General features: G+C 49.4%; 1 pseudogene; it reads right to left on the bottom strand.

The window, feature by feature from the left end:
- Positions 1–672: 672 nt before the first annotated feature.
- LOC136647624 (zinc finger protein 813-like) lies at positions 673–11,632 on the bottom strand (annotated as a pseudogene).
- Between the last annotated feature and the right edge of the window lie 1,321 nt (positions 11,633–12,953).

The following is a 12,953-nucleotide window of genomic DNA, read 5'->3' as shown; positions in this document are numbered from 1 at the left end:
AAGCAGAGAGCTGGATAGACCACCAGGGAAGCTCTGCAGAGAAGGAGCTGGAACCAAAAGCTGCAGGGAGACCACCAGGGAAGAGCTGCTAAGTTGGGAGAGAAAGCTGCAGAGTGGAGCTGAAACCTGTGGCCTGAGGAGAGAGAGCTGCAGCAAGGAGCCCATGGGAGAGCCTGAGAAAGTCAGGGAGGGACCACCCAGCCCCTTTGCCTCAAGTCCTGCTGCTTCCTGCCTGCCTAGTGCCTGCCTCAGGTCCTCACTCAATTGGGGAAAATTTGGAACAAGGTTATTTGCTTTGGTTTGGTTCAGGTTCCATTCCTCACAATAAAAGACTTAAACTTAGGTTGGTTTCAGTGGTCTCTTTGAATCCTGCATAACAATAGTGTTTGGTGCTGGAAACCAACATGGACAATGACTGAGTAAAGCCGCCTCCATAGAATCTGGAAAATAATATCAGGGCAATTTTGACAAATTTATTTTTCAAAAAACAAGAACAAGCAAAGTACTTTGTGTACATTTCAAACACACACTGCAGAGACAGCAGGAATTTTTCAAATATCTGATGCAAACAAGGAACCTGACTGAGCACAAAACCAAAGCTATATAGGTTTTCTCTCCTGAGTGGGCTTTCTGATGTCTAATAAGACACTGATTGAAGGTCTTTCCACACCCCTAACACTTATAGGGTTTCTCTCTTGTGTGGGTTCTGTGATGGACTATAAGGTTGTTGCTCCTACTGAAGATCTTTCCACATTCCTGGCATTTATAGGGTTTGTCCCCTGTGTGGGTTCTCCAGTGCACTTAAGCTTCCTACTTTGACTGAAGCTCTTTCCACACTCCTTGCACTTATAGAGTTTCTCCAGTGTGGGTTCTTTCATGAACCTTAAGTTCACCACTCCCACTGAAGCTCTTTCTACACTCCTGGCACTTATAGGGTTTCACTCCTGTGTGGGTTCTCTGGTGGCACTTAAGATTCACACTCCAACCAAAGTTCTTTCCACATTCCTGGCACTTACAGGGTTTCTCCCCTTTGTGGGTTCTCTGGTGGCACTTAAGTTCACCACTCTGATTGAAGGTCTTTCCACACTCTTGGCACTTATAGGGTTTCTCCCCTGTGTGGGTTCTGTGATGGACAGTAAGACTGGTGGAGGCACTGAAGTTCTTTCCACACTTGTGGCACTTATATGGTTTCTCCCCTGTATGGGTTCTCTGGTGACAATTATAGTACTCTGACTGAAGGTCTTTCCACACTCCTGGCATTTATTGGGTTTCTGCCCTGTGTGGATTCTCTCATGGATAAGTTCACCACTCCAAATGAAGCTCTTTCCATACTCCTGGCACTTATAGGGTTTCTCCCGTGTGGGTTCTCTCATGGCACTTAAGTTCACCACTCCAATTGAAGCTCTTTCCACACTCCTGGCACTTATAGGGTTTCTCCCCTGTGCACTCTCTAGTGGCACTTAAGTACACTACTTTGACTGAAGGTCTTTCCACACTCCTGGCACTTATAGGATTTCTCCCCTGCGTAGGTTCTGTGATGGACTATAAGGCTGCTGCCGGTATTGAAGCTCTTTCCAGACTCCTGGCACTTATGCAGTTTCTCCCCTGTGTGGATTCTTTGGTGGCACTCAAGCTTCCCAATCTGACTGAAAGTCATTCCACACTCGTGGCACTTATAGGGCTTCTCCACTGTGAGGGCTCTTTGCTGTGAAGGACGGGTCTGTTCCCTTTTCCTGCCAATCTGGTCCCAAACAGAAATGGGACCAATATTTCAATATTGCTGTTGAAATAAGAAAAGAAATGCAGTAAGGGACACAAGGAAGAAATTGCAGCTAGTTGGGGAAGTGTCATGTCTATGACCCCCACCCTTGAATTTGGGGGAGTGGGGTGTATAACAGGGATCAGTAAAGTGTGGCTGCACCCTTCTGAGATCCCCCATGCCAAACCAGGCAGCAGACTCTCCAAGCCAGTTTAATCTCATCAGTGGTTTTGCATTCATTCATATCGCCAGGTTACAACACAGAGCCTCTATTACATCTCAGCAGAAATTGCTTCACCTTCAGCAACCTCTTACTACAAGTGACTTTACTGGAGGTCTGGCTCAATTGTCGAACTACCACCTTCTGTGCTTGAAGATCTGAGGCTGTCAGTTCGAAACAACTGGAAGTATCCAAAAACTGTCAACACACTGATATACGGACAAGCTGACCCTTGGTGGCAGAGAGGAGTTGCTGTCAAGTTGAGTGCGGGAGGCAAAGTGGCTAGTAGCAAACCTCCCCAACCACTCGCCTGTGACAAAGGTCCGCGATGGTGCCCCCAGCAGGCTGTCACCGTCCCCGATGCGCAAGTCTGCCCCCCCAACTCCCCTGTGGCTCACAGAGCCTCACGCAACCAGAACCAGAAGTTGGGGAAAGCCGCTCTGAGATTCCCCAATGCTATAAACTGTACTTCTGGGAAACCAGAAGCACAGTTTCCATTTTTTAATTCCAGATCAAGCCTATTACTGTTCCCTCCAGGCACCGGTACAGACTGTCACAAGGTGTGCTTCTCAGGCAGAAACCTGCTTGCACAAGGAAAATTCTTGTTGCATCCTGGGATCTTGTGAGGTGGCCAGTGGCACTGCTCAATAGTTTAGAAGGAAGAGGGAAGGGGGGCTGAAGGTGCAGCAAACAAACTTCTACCGTGAGAATAATGTTACAAAACCAGAGAAGGGGAATCAAAATTTTAAAAAAACAAAATCAATTCAAAGCTTCTTAGCCATTCGTATGGCCAGGCCCTCAACATTGTATTGGCAACCTTCAGTCTCGAAAGACTATGGTATCGCACTCCGAAATGTGGCTCTGGCACAGCGTCTAGTGTGGCTGAAAAGGCCAATCCGGGAGTGACAATCCCTTCCACACCGGGAGCAAGTGCAGTCTGTCCCTGGTCTGTCTCCCTGGCTATGGGCCTTCCTTCTTTGCCTCTTAGCCTCAGACTGTTGGCAAAGTGTCTCTTGAAACTGGGAAAGGCCATGCTGCACAGCCTGCCTCCAAGCGGGCCGCTCAGAGGCCAGGGTTTCCCACTTGTTGAGGTCCATCCCTAAGGCCTTCAGATCCCTCTTGCAGATGTCCTTGTATCGCAGCTGTGGTCTACCTGTAGGGCGCTTTCCTTGCACGAGTTCTCCATAGAGGAGATCCTTAGGGATCCGGCCATCATCCATTCTGACGACATGACCGAGCCAACGCAGGCGTCTCTGTTTCAGCAGTGAATACATGCTAGGGATTCCAGCACGTTCCAGGATTGTGTTGTTTGGAACTTTGTCCTGCCAGGTGATGCCGAGGATGCATCGAAGGCAGCGCATGTGGAAAGCGCTCAATTTCCTCTCCTGTTGTGAGCGAAGAGTCCATGACTCGCTGCAGTACAGAAGTGTACTCAGGACGCAAGCTCTGTAGACCTGGATCTTGGTATGTTCCGTCAGCTTCTTGTTGGACCAGACTCTCTTTGTGAGTCTGGAAAGCGTGGTAGCTGCTTTACCGATGCGCTTGTTTAGCTCGGTATCGAGAGAATGAGTGTCGGAGATCGTTGAGCCAAGGTACACAAAGTCATGGACAACCTCCAGTTCATGCTCAGAGATTGTAATGCAGGGAGGTGAGTCCACATCCTGAACCATGACCTGTGTTTTCTTCAGGCTGATTGTCAGTCCAAAATCTTGGCAGGCCTTGCTAAAACGATCCATGAGCTGCTGGAGATCTTTGGCAGAGTGGGTAGTGACAGCTGCATCGTCGGCAAAGAGGAAGTCACGCAGACATTTCAGCTGGACTTTGGATTTTGCTCTCAGTCTGGAGAGGTTGAAGAGCTTTCCGTCTGATCTGGTCCGGAGATAGATGCCTTCTGTTGCAGTTCCAAAGGCCTGCTTCAGCAGGACAGCGAAGAAAATCCCAAACAAGGTTGGTGCAAGAACACAGCCCTGCTTCACTCCGCTTCGGATGTCAAAAGGGTCTGATGTGGAGCCATCGAAGACAACAGTGCCCTTCATGTCCTTGTGGAAAGATCTGATGATGCTGAGGAGCCTGGGTGGACATCCAATCTTGGGGAGAATCTTGAAGAGGCCGTCTCTGCTGACCAGGTCGAAAGCCTTTGTGAGATCTATGAAGGCTATAAAGAGTGGCTGTCGTTGTTCCCTGCATTTCTCCTGCAGTTGTCTAAGGGAGAATACCATATCAGTGGTGGACCTGTTGGCTCGGAATCCACACTGCGATTCTGGATAGACGCTCTCTGCAAGTACCTGGAGCCTCTTTAGTACAACTCGGGCAAACAGCTTTCCTACATCGCTAAGGAGAGAGATGCCGCGGTAGTTGTTGCAGTCACCCCTGTCACCTTTGTTCTTGTACAGCGTGATGATGTTTGCATCCCTCATGTCTTGAGGTACTCCACCTTCTCTCCAGCAGAGACAGAGGATTTCATGCAGCTCAGTGACGATGATCTCTTTGCAGCATTTTAGGACTTCAGCAGGGATGCTGTCTTTTCCAGGTGCCTTGCCAAAGGCAAGGGAGTCCAGGGCCACGTGAAGTTCTTCTAGGGTTGGTTCACTGTCAAGCTCTTCCAGCACAGGCAGGCACTCAATGTTGTTCAGTGCTTCTTCGGTGACTACATTTTCTCTGGAATATAGCTCAGAGTAGTGCTGCACCCAGCGTTCCATCTGCTGCGCCCGATCCTGGATGACCTCGCCTGTGGCAGACTTCAGAGGGGCAATTTTCTTCTGTGTTGGACCTAGGGCCTGCTTGATACCATCATACATCCCCTTGATGTTGCCCGTGTCAGCTGCTATCTGTATCTCGGAACAGAGCTGGAGCCAGTAGTCGTTAGCACATCTCCTGGCAGTCTGTTGGACTTTGCTGCGAGCAGTTCGGAGGACCTGCAGGTTGCGCTCACTGGGACAGGCCTTGTATGCTGCTTGAGCTCTCCTCTTTTCCTCAATGACTGGTGTCAACTCCTCAGAGTGGGCTTCAAACCAGTCTGCCGCCTTGTTGGTCTTCTTGCCGAATATGGACAAGGCGGTGTTGTAAACGGTATTCTTGAAATGTTCCCATCTGTTGGATGCGTTTGCGTCGGCCGGGCCTGGAAGAGATTCCTCAAGCGCTTGTGCAAATTCCTCCACTTTTCTCTGATCCCGGGTCTTGCTGGTATCAATGCGAGGTCTTCCTTCCTTTTTCGTGTGATACAGTCGCTTTGTTTGCAGTTTCACTCTGCTGCACACCAGGGAGTGGTCAGTGTCGCAGGCAGCACCATGATAACTGCGTGTGATCTTGATGCTGGGAAGGCTGGAGCGTCTGGTGAGGATCAGGTCGAGCTGGTGCCAGTGCTTTGATCTTGGATGTCTCCAAGAGACTCTATGTTGGGGCTTTGTGTTGAAGAACGTGTTGCTGACACAGAGACCGTGATGACAGCAAAACTCTAGCAGGAGTTGGCCATTTTCGTTCATCCTCCCAGTGCCAAACTGACCTAAGCAAGTGGGCCATGAACTATTATCAGCACCAACTCTAGCATTGAAATCGCCGAGGATGAACAATGGCTCTTTTACAGGGATTTTCTTGACAGTGGTGGCCAGGTCATCATAGAATTTGTCTTTGGCTTCTGCTGGAGACGACAGAGTCGGTGCATAAGCACTGATGAGAGTGATAGGTCCTGCTGATGACTGGAGCTGCAGGGACAAAATTCTTTCACTTCCCACAGTAGGTGGGATGATGGATTTCAGCAGGGTATTGCTGAAATCAAGTGGTCACTATCTACAGAGGAGAAGACAGAGATGAGGAAATTCTACTGGTGCAAGCATGGTGGTCAAAAAGAAGGGAGAGAGAAGGCTGACCCAGGGGGAACTGGGGCTAAGAAAGTGGATTAGTGGGAAGGGTAAGAAGAGGAGAAGTGGGGGAGAGAAAGGAAAGAAGTGCAAAGGGTGCCTGAGGGTCCAGCTGTGGCAAAAGATGGTGACGGGATTATGGTTCTTGATAGTCTGAAACAAGCACTGCAAGCAAGGAGTGAGCCTCTTGGTGGGCTGTGCAATCATTTCACCTCCCTGCAAGTCTCTCCAAATGGACAGACCCTCCTAACCAGCACTGTGGCTGTTCAAAGGGAGCCCTCTGTCAGCTTGAGTTCTGAGTGCAGCAGAACCACAGCTTACAAGTTGGTTCAGGGAACAGGTGCAGAGCAATGATTCAGCAGAATCAGCAAGCACCTGGGACAGGCACACCCTGGGTGTGACCAAGCCAAATACTGATTGGCTAAGCTGACTATATGAAAATAGTCAGGAGCAGCCTCAAGTGCAGCAGTAGGGGAGTTGATGGAGATTACTGTTAGACTGCTGCCTGTGACTGAAGAGGCTGGATACTGCATGTATGTGATATTACTGACTTATGCACTGAACCTTTGACTGTGTATTATTGGAAACTGATTTGGACTTGTTATACTGGAACTGACTGCTCTCTGTGCTGACTGTTGAATGACTACTCTGAATGTGATATCCCTTGCTCAATACAACTGCTGAAAGTACTCTGCTGTAGTTGATGTGTTTTCTTGCAACCTGCTCACATTGGGACAAGACTGAGAACCTACTTCAATCATCTCATAATTTAACATACAAAACCTTTAACCTTAACACCCTCTCCATAACTGAGCAGCCCTGTGTTAGAGCAGCTGCTGTGCTGGTTAAGGGAATCTGCCCAAAAGGAGGCCGGGGGCTGAACACTTATATCTCCCCTCTCTCATGAATAAGTCCATGTTAGGCTAAAGTTGGCATGAGAAGCCTGAACCAAACTAAGAAAGAGTAACAGAAGTTGCTAGCAGTTCACAGCTGCAGGAATGTGGGTAATAAAACAAAGGGAAAGGAATGTGTTGTCTCTCCTTTGATGGCCAGGAAGGACAGATAACAGGAATTACAACCAATTGGAGTGCTTGGCACCTCAGCAGACAGAGTCTCCTTATCAAGGGTGATTGAGTGCAGCTGTGGATCTTCAGTTGGGAGGGGTAAGAACTATGAGGGGTTAGCAACCAGGCCAACTTAGAGAAGGTTCTGTTCATCAAGGGTTCTGATTGGACAGTCTAATAATTATGAAGTCACCTTAGTACTATTAGCACAAGAGGTATAATAATGAGTGCCCAGGGGGTGTGTTTTGGTTCCCTCTTGGACAGAGAGTCTTGTGTGCGACAATCTGCAAGCGTGTAAGCTCCATTGTCCATCATGGGCACCTGGCCCCATAGGTAGCCCTGGAGCTAAGAGATCTACAAGAGTAACTGACCCAGGTGAGAGAGAGCCAGCTAGCTTTATTATTTTATTGCTGATATGTTTCCTAGATGTTTATGTCTGCCTGATTGTAGAGTGTGTAACCTTATGTACTTAATAAACAAAAATATCTTTTACTAAGTTGTTTCATTGTCTGTTGGGAACAAAGGTTCAGAATCTTGCCTAGCTGTTCAGCAAGCTACCAAGTACTCGTTGAGGTCTAGTAACTTGAGGATTTAGGCTTTAATTGGAGAAAGAGCTCAGTGCCTGCAAGGGATAGCATTAGGCCTAGAGGGTCTCAGTGTCCCTGGACTGAGGAACTGGCATGTACAGGGTGGTGGCAGTACTATCGGGCAGGGGGCCTTGAGGGTTTTAAGGTTCAAAAAACCAAGAACCCTAAGCCCCCAAACCCCCTTTGTTTATGACAGTTGATAGAGTAGAATGTAAAATGACACCTACAAAGGAAGAAGAGATCGAGGCACTAAGCGTGTTCTCACTTTGGATGCACACAAAGAAAGCAAAAGGGGTTTTTGTGGATCGGTACTGAGGCTGCACCAAAAACCAAGCCCGATCTGCTCTTGCAGGAGTTGCAAGGCCAAGACCAGCACCTCTCCTGTTTGAAAGTGAGATGCATCAAGGCAGAAAAGGCTTCAGAGATTCAAGGAGGGGAACAGGACAAGAGAGACAAAGTTCTTTTCCTGGGAGAAGGAGAGCACTGCGAGGCACTCCAAGAAGGAAATCTGACTAGACCGCTGGCTTTTGGTTGTCCTCTACAAGAGGAACGGGGAAGAAGGCTGGAAAGGAAAAAGGCACCAAGTGGTTACCAGTCCTGAGTTCTTGCTTGACATCTGGCCCTTTGGCGGCAGCTGGAATGGGGGTACTCAATGCAGTGCCAGTGGGTCAAACGAAAGATCACAGCAGCAGCAAGGCAGACAGATTCACAAAGGAGAAAAGAACAGAAGAACCCCTCTGTCCAGTAGCTTTGTAGATCTTTTTCTCCTATAGGATAATGTTAACACACCTGCTTTGTGTCAGACTGATTGATTGCTCTCAGTTAGAAATGTGGCCTTCCTCTAGGCCTCTGGGATCTGATGCTGGGGGTGCTCAGTGCAGTGCCAGTGGGTCAAATGGAAAATCACAGCAGCAACAAGACAGACTGATTCACGAAGGAGAAAAGAACAGAAGACACAGGGGTCGGGTAGCTTTATAGGTCTTCTTCTCCCATAGGATAATGTTAACACACATGCTCTGGAGTCACATGCACTGTGAGGACAAAAAGGAGAAGGGATAACTGGTTGGTATCAGGGGCATTGCAGCCCCTGGAAAAGTGCTGCCCGGGTCCTGTGACCCCCCCACCCCACCCCACTCCACCCTACAGCTACACAACTGGTTTTGGGGTGGATTGGGGTGGATAGCAGGGAGAGTACAGGGCGGTTTGCTTGCAGGAAAGGGTGGATCTTGGCAGCAGCAGTGCATGTTAGGATATACCCCCTTTCCTGGGACAGACCTGCCCCAACGCTCCTTGGACATGTACCAACAAAATAGCATACATCCAAGGAGACCCACTGGGATGTAGGTGGTCTACTGGGAAGTAAATACAAATCTTTAAGAACGATAAGGTGGCAGAAAGCAGAGGTTGTTACCTGTCTCTGAAGGTTTTCTTTATCTGAAGAAAAGTTTTTAAGTACCATAGATACTCACCTAGGAGAGGAGAATCAGATGAGAGATGAGATGTACAAATCTATGGTAAGGCCACACCTGGAGTATTGTGTCCAGTTCTGGTCACCGCATCTCAAAAAAGACATAGTGGAAATGGAAAAGGTGCAAAAGAGAGCAACTAAGATGATTACGGGGCTGGGGCACCTTCCTTATGAGGAAAGGCTACGGCGTTTGGGCCTCTTCAGCCTAGAAAAGAGACGCCTGAGGGGGGACATGAGTGAGACATACAAAATTATGCAGGGGATGGACAGAGTGGATAAGGAGATGCTCTTTACACTCTCACATAACACCAGAACCAGGGGACATCCACTAAAATTGTTAGGAGAGTTAGAACAGACAAGAGAAAATATTTCTTTACACAGTGTGTGGTTGGTCTGTGGAACCCCTTGCCACAGGATGTGGTGACGCCATCTGGCCTGGATGTCTGTAAAAAGGGATTGGACAAGTTTCTGGAGGAAAAATCCATTATGGGGTACAAGCCATGATGTGTATGTACAACCTCCTGATTTTAGAAATGGGTTATGTCAGAATGCCAGATGCAAGGGAGGGCACCAGGATGAGGTCTCGTTATCTGGTGTGCTCCCTGGGGCATTTGGTGGGCCGCTGTGAGATACAGGAAGCTGGACTAGATGGGCCTATGGCCTGATCCAGTGGGGCTGTTCTTATGTTCTTATGAGAAATTTTTGCCAATAAATCAAATGTAAATCATCTCCTTGCCTTATCTGTGGGTCACTAAGGGGCCAGGACTGTTCAGGCACAGGAGAAGCCCAGAGGAGAGCAAGAGGACAATACAGCTCAAGGCTTCCATTTAAATCAAGCAAGCCTCCTTCTCTTTGGCAGGATCACACCTGACTCTTCTGCACCCTCATTCCATTTGTGTGGCAGATATCTGGATTTTTTACACCAGGATGTAATCCTCATTCCATCTGAAACGAATTCTGAAACTATGTGTAGCTGTGCTTGCCCACATTCATTCCTTCTTGCTTGTCTCTCCGCTGTCAATTGCATTGAACACTCCCAGTTATGTGTTACAAGTTGTAGGTTATATGTTGAGCCTCTGGCTGAACATACCAGGTACCTACTGGTATATTTTTAATAAATTCGAAACTCTCTAGTTCATAGGTAAAAATTACTGGTAGGTTATTTTTCAGCATTTGGCCTCAAGTAAAATCAGACAAAATTATAGTCTAAGTTTAACTCCTGACTTATCTGAGGATCGCAGAAAATTCCATGATTTTTTTTAGAGGGATGTGCCCTCTAAAACACGCCCACCTCCTCCAAAGGGCAGCCAAGGGATCTCTAGCTCACTAATGGCACCAAGCCCCAGGTTGGGGCTACCCCCTCATCAAGAGACCCAGATCTGGGCTGGCCAGAACGGGAGGATGTGGGGCTTTCAGGTGTAGCAGCAACCATGTGCTGATATTGCAGCCATGCAATATCCATTGGACCAGAGGTTCCTACTGGAGCATCTATCAATTAATAAGCCTTTTCTGCCCAATGTTGCATATATGCAATGGGGATCAAATGTGTTCACCTATGGGCTGGGGAAAAATGGGTTTTAAGGGCCAAAGGGTCTTGCTTACCTACAAACACCACATTTTCCTAATTCTCCACCATGATGGTCTCGTAAAGGCGCCTTTGGGGTGGACGCAGCAGAGCCCACTCTTCTCTGCTGAAATACAGAGCAGTCTCTGTGAATGAGATTGGGCTCTGAAAGAAAAAGGAGAAATCTCCTATCAGCCAGCCATCCTAGGTCATGACTGCAGACCTAGAGGAGAAAAGGGGAAAATCTGTGTGTTTCCTGCATGAGAGAAAGAGGTGGGCAGTGTCACCCTTAAACCACATAGGGGGACTCTGACCACCAACATGCACACACAGTGGAGCCCTAAGGAAAGGTGCTAGAAGGTGGTGAAAGAGGGGAGGGGGAAGGGGGGAGGGGAAAGGGGGGAAATGCGGGAGGAGAAGGGATGTACGAGGTAGATTAGCTGGGCTTTCCAGAGGAACACTGGAGAAGGGAAGATTTGGGAAAGGGGAAAATCAAGGGGTTACTAGGAAGGAAACCAGCATAGTCCAGATAGTCCAGACTGTGGCTGGGAGTATTACAGAAGCCCAAGCTGTCCCCTGCAGATCTCCCTTACCTCGACTGGATGAGCGACAGCCATTTCTGTTGCTTCACAGCGTGGGTTGCTGATTCTGTTTTCCTGGTGTCTGTCAGTGGAGGGAAGGGAGAAGTTATCAACTTTGTATACCTGCTTCAGGTACCTACTTGAATTCCTTTCCACCAGTCAGGGTGATGGCTGCAGAGGAGATTGGGGGGCAGATTCAGGAAGGAGCATTATCAAGGGCTCTTAGTCCTGATGGCTGGATGCTAACTATGGTTGAATGCAGAGGGAATCATGGCTGAGAAGGGTGTTGGGAGACAAGCTTTGCCTCTGCACAAAAGCCAGGGGGGGGGGGAGGTTTCAGCCATCACCCTGATACAGTGGCATACCTCGAAGGGGTGCAAAACAGGAAGTTTTGCTCAGAGCCTCACACGGCGTGCAGGCGCCCCTCCCCTATAGAGCCTTTCAGGGCCGTTAGAGCAAAATGGAGTGTCGCCTCTGTTTTGCTGTAGTGATCTGGAATGTCTCCAAAGGTAGGGGGAGGGGCCGCCTGCATGGCGCAATGAGGCTGGGTGCAAAACCTAGTGCTTTGCACCCCTTCTAGCTCTGCCACTGCCCTGATATCTGGCTCATGGGAACAGATGATTTAATAGGAAAAGCAAGACTGGTGTGGGGGGGCAACCCCTGGCGGGTGCATAGGGACAGGGTACTGAAAAGGTCCTAATAAGGGCCTTAACCAGACGCCTGTGGCTGCCAGTCCAGCAGAGCCCTCATCACACAGGGGCCGAAAGAGAGTCCAGCAGGCCCTTCTTTTCTGGCCTTCCCTACTGCAGCCTGTGCAGTCCCAGAGTCATAGCTTTGACCCCCTCTAGCTACGCTACTGCTAGGTGCAGGCCTAGGAATCCCCAAGGGGGCTGCAGAAGGGCCTTAACCGGATGCCTGGGGCTGCCAGTCCAGCAGAGCCCTCACCATACAGGGGCAGAAGGAGGGTCCAGCAGGCCCTTCTTTTCTGGCCTTCCCCAGTGCAGCCCCAGAGCCAGAGCTCTGAGCCCCTATAGCTACTTTACTGCTGAGAAGGGCCATAGGAACCCCAAAGGGGCTGCATAAGGGCCCCAACTAGACACCTGTTGCTCCCAGGTCTGCCCTCCCTCTCTGGGCTCAGGCCTTCAATTCCCTCCTTCCCCCAAGCCTGAAGGACCTGGAGAACCCCAAAGGTCTGAGCAGGCCCTTCCTTTCAGAGGCATGGCTGTGCACACGGCCCTCTCGCTCCACACTCGGCACAAACCCGGCTCTCTAGAGACTGTGCTGAGGAGGGCTGGACAACACAGTTCTCACTCAGGTCCTCTGCTCTCCCCCTCGCTCCCTTCCAGGGAATGTATCATGTATGAACCTCAGGGTGGAGAAACGACTGTCTCTGGGCAGAAGGAAGGTGGTTCCTGGGCAGAAAAACGCATGGATGCATTGGGGGGAAATCTTTCCTCACCCCCTCCCTCTCTGGCTCAGTCCTCCTGTCTCCCCCCCTTTTTCCAAGCCTATAGGAGGGCCTCTTCCTCCTCCCCCTTTTAGGGTCAGAGTCCCTGCAAGGATCTGTTTGGAAATCTGGTCCTTGGGCCCTGCAGACTCATTGCACATCATTCACAACCCTGTGTGTTCCACTGGTCTCCCCTCTGCCTTTCTCCATCTTTCCTGCACAGACTGTCCTTCAGGATGCTTTCCAAGTTGTGTTGCTATTTGCAATTATGTCCTTGCAAAGCGCTGGATAGTTGCTATTCAAGAAAGGTCTGCATCAGTCCTGGTCCCACTTCACCCTGCCTTTCCCCTAAGAAATCTTACTGGACGTTTCTCGGACCGGCGGCATTCTAAGCAATGTTCCCCCA

The sequence above is a fragment of the Tiliqua scincoides genome, chromosome 4 (assembly GCF_035046505.1).
Source record: "Tiliqua scincoides isolate rTilSci1 chromosome 4, rTilSci1.hap2, whole genome shotgun sequence".
Taxonomy (NCBI): Eukaryota; Metazoa; Chordata; class Lepidosauria; order Squamata; family Scincidae; genus Tiliqua; species Tiliqua scincoides.
Note: the sequence above shows the minus strand (reverse complement) of the source record. Positions and strands in the feature narration are given on the sequence as shown.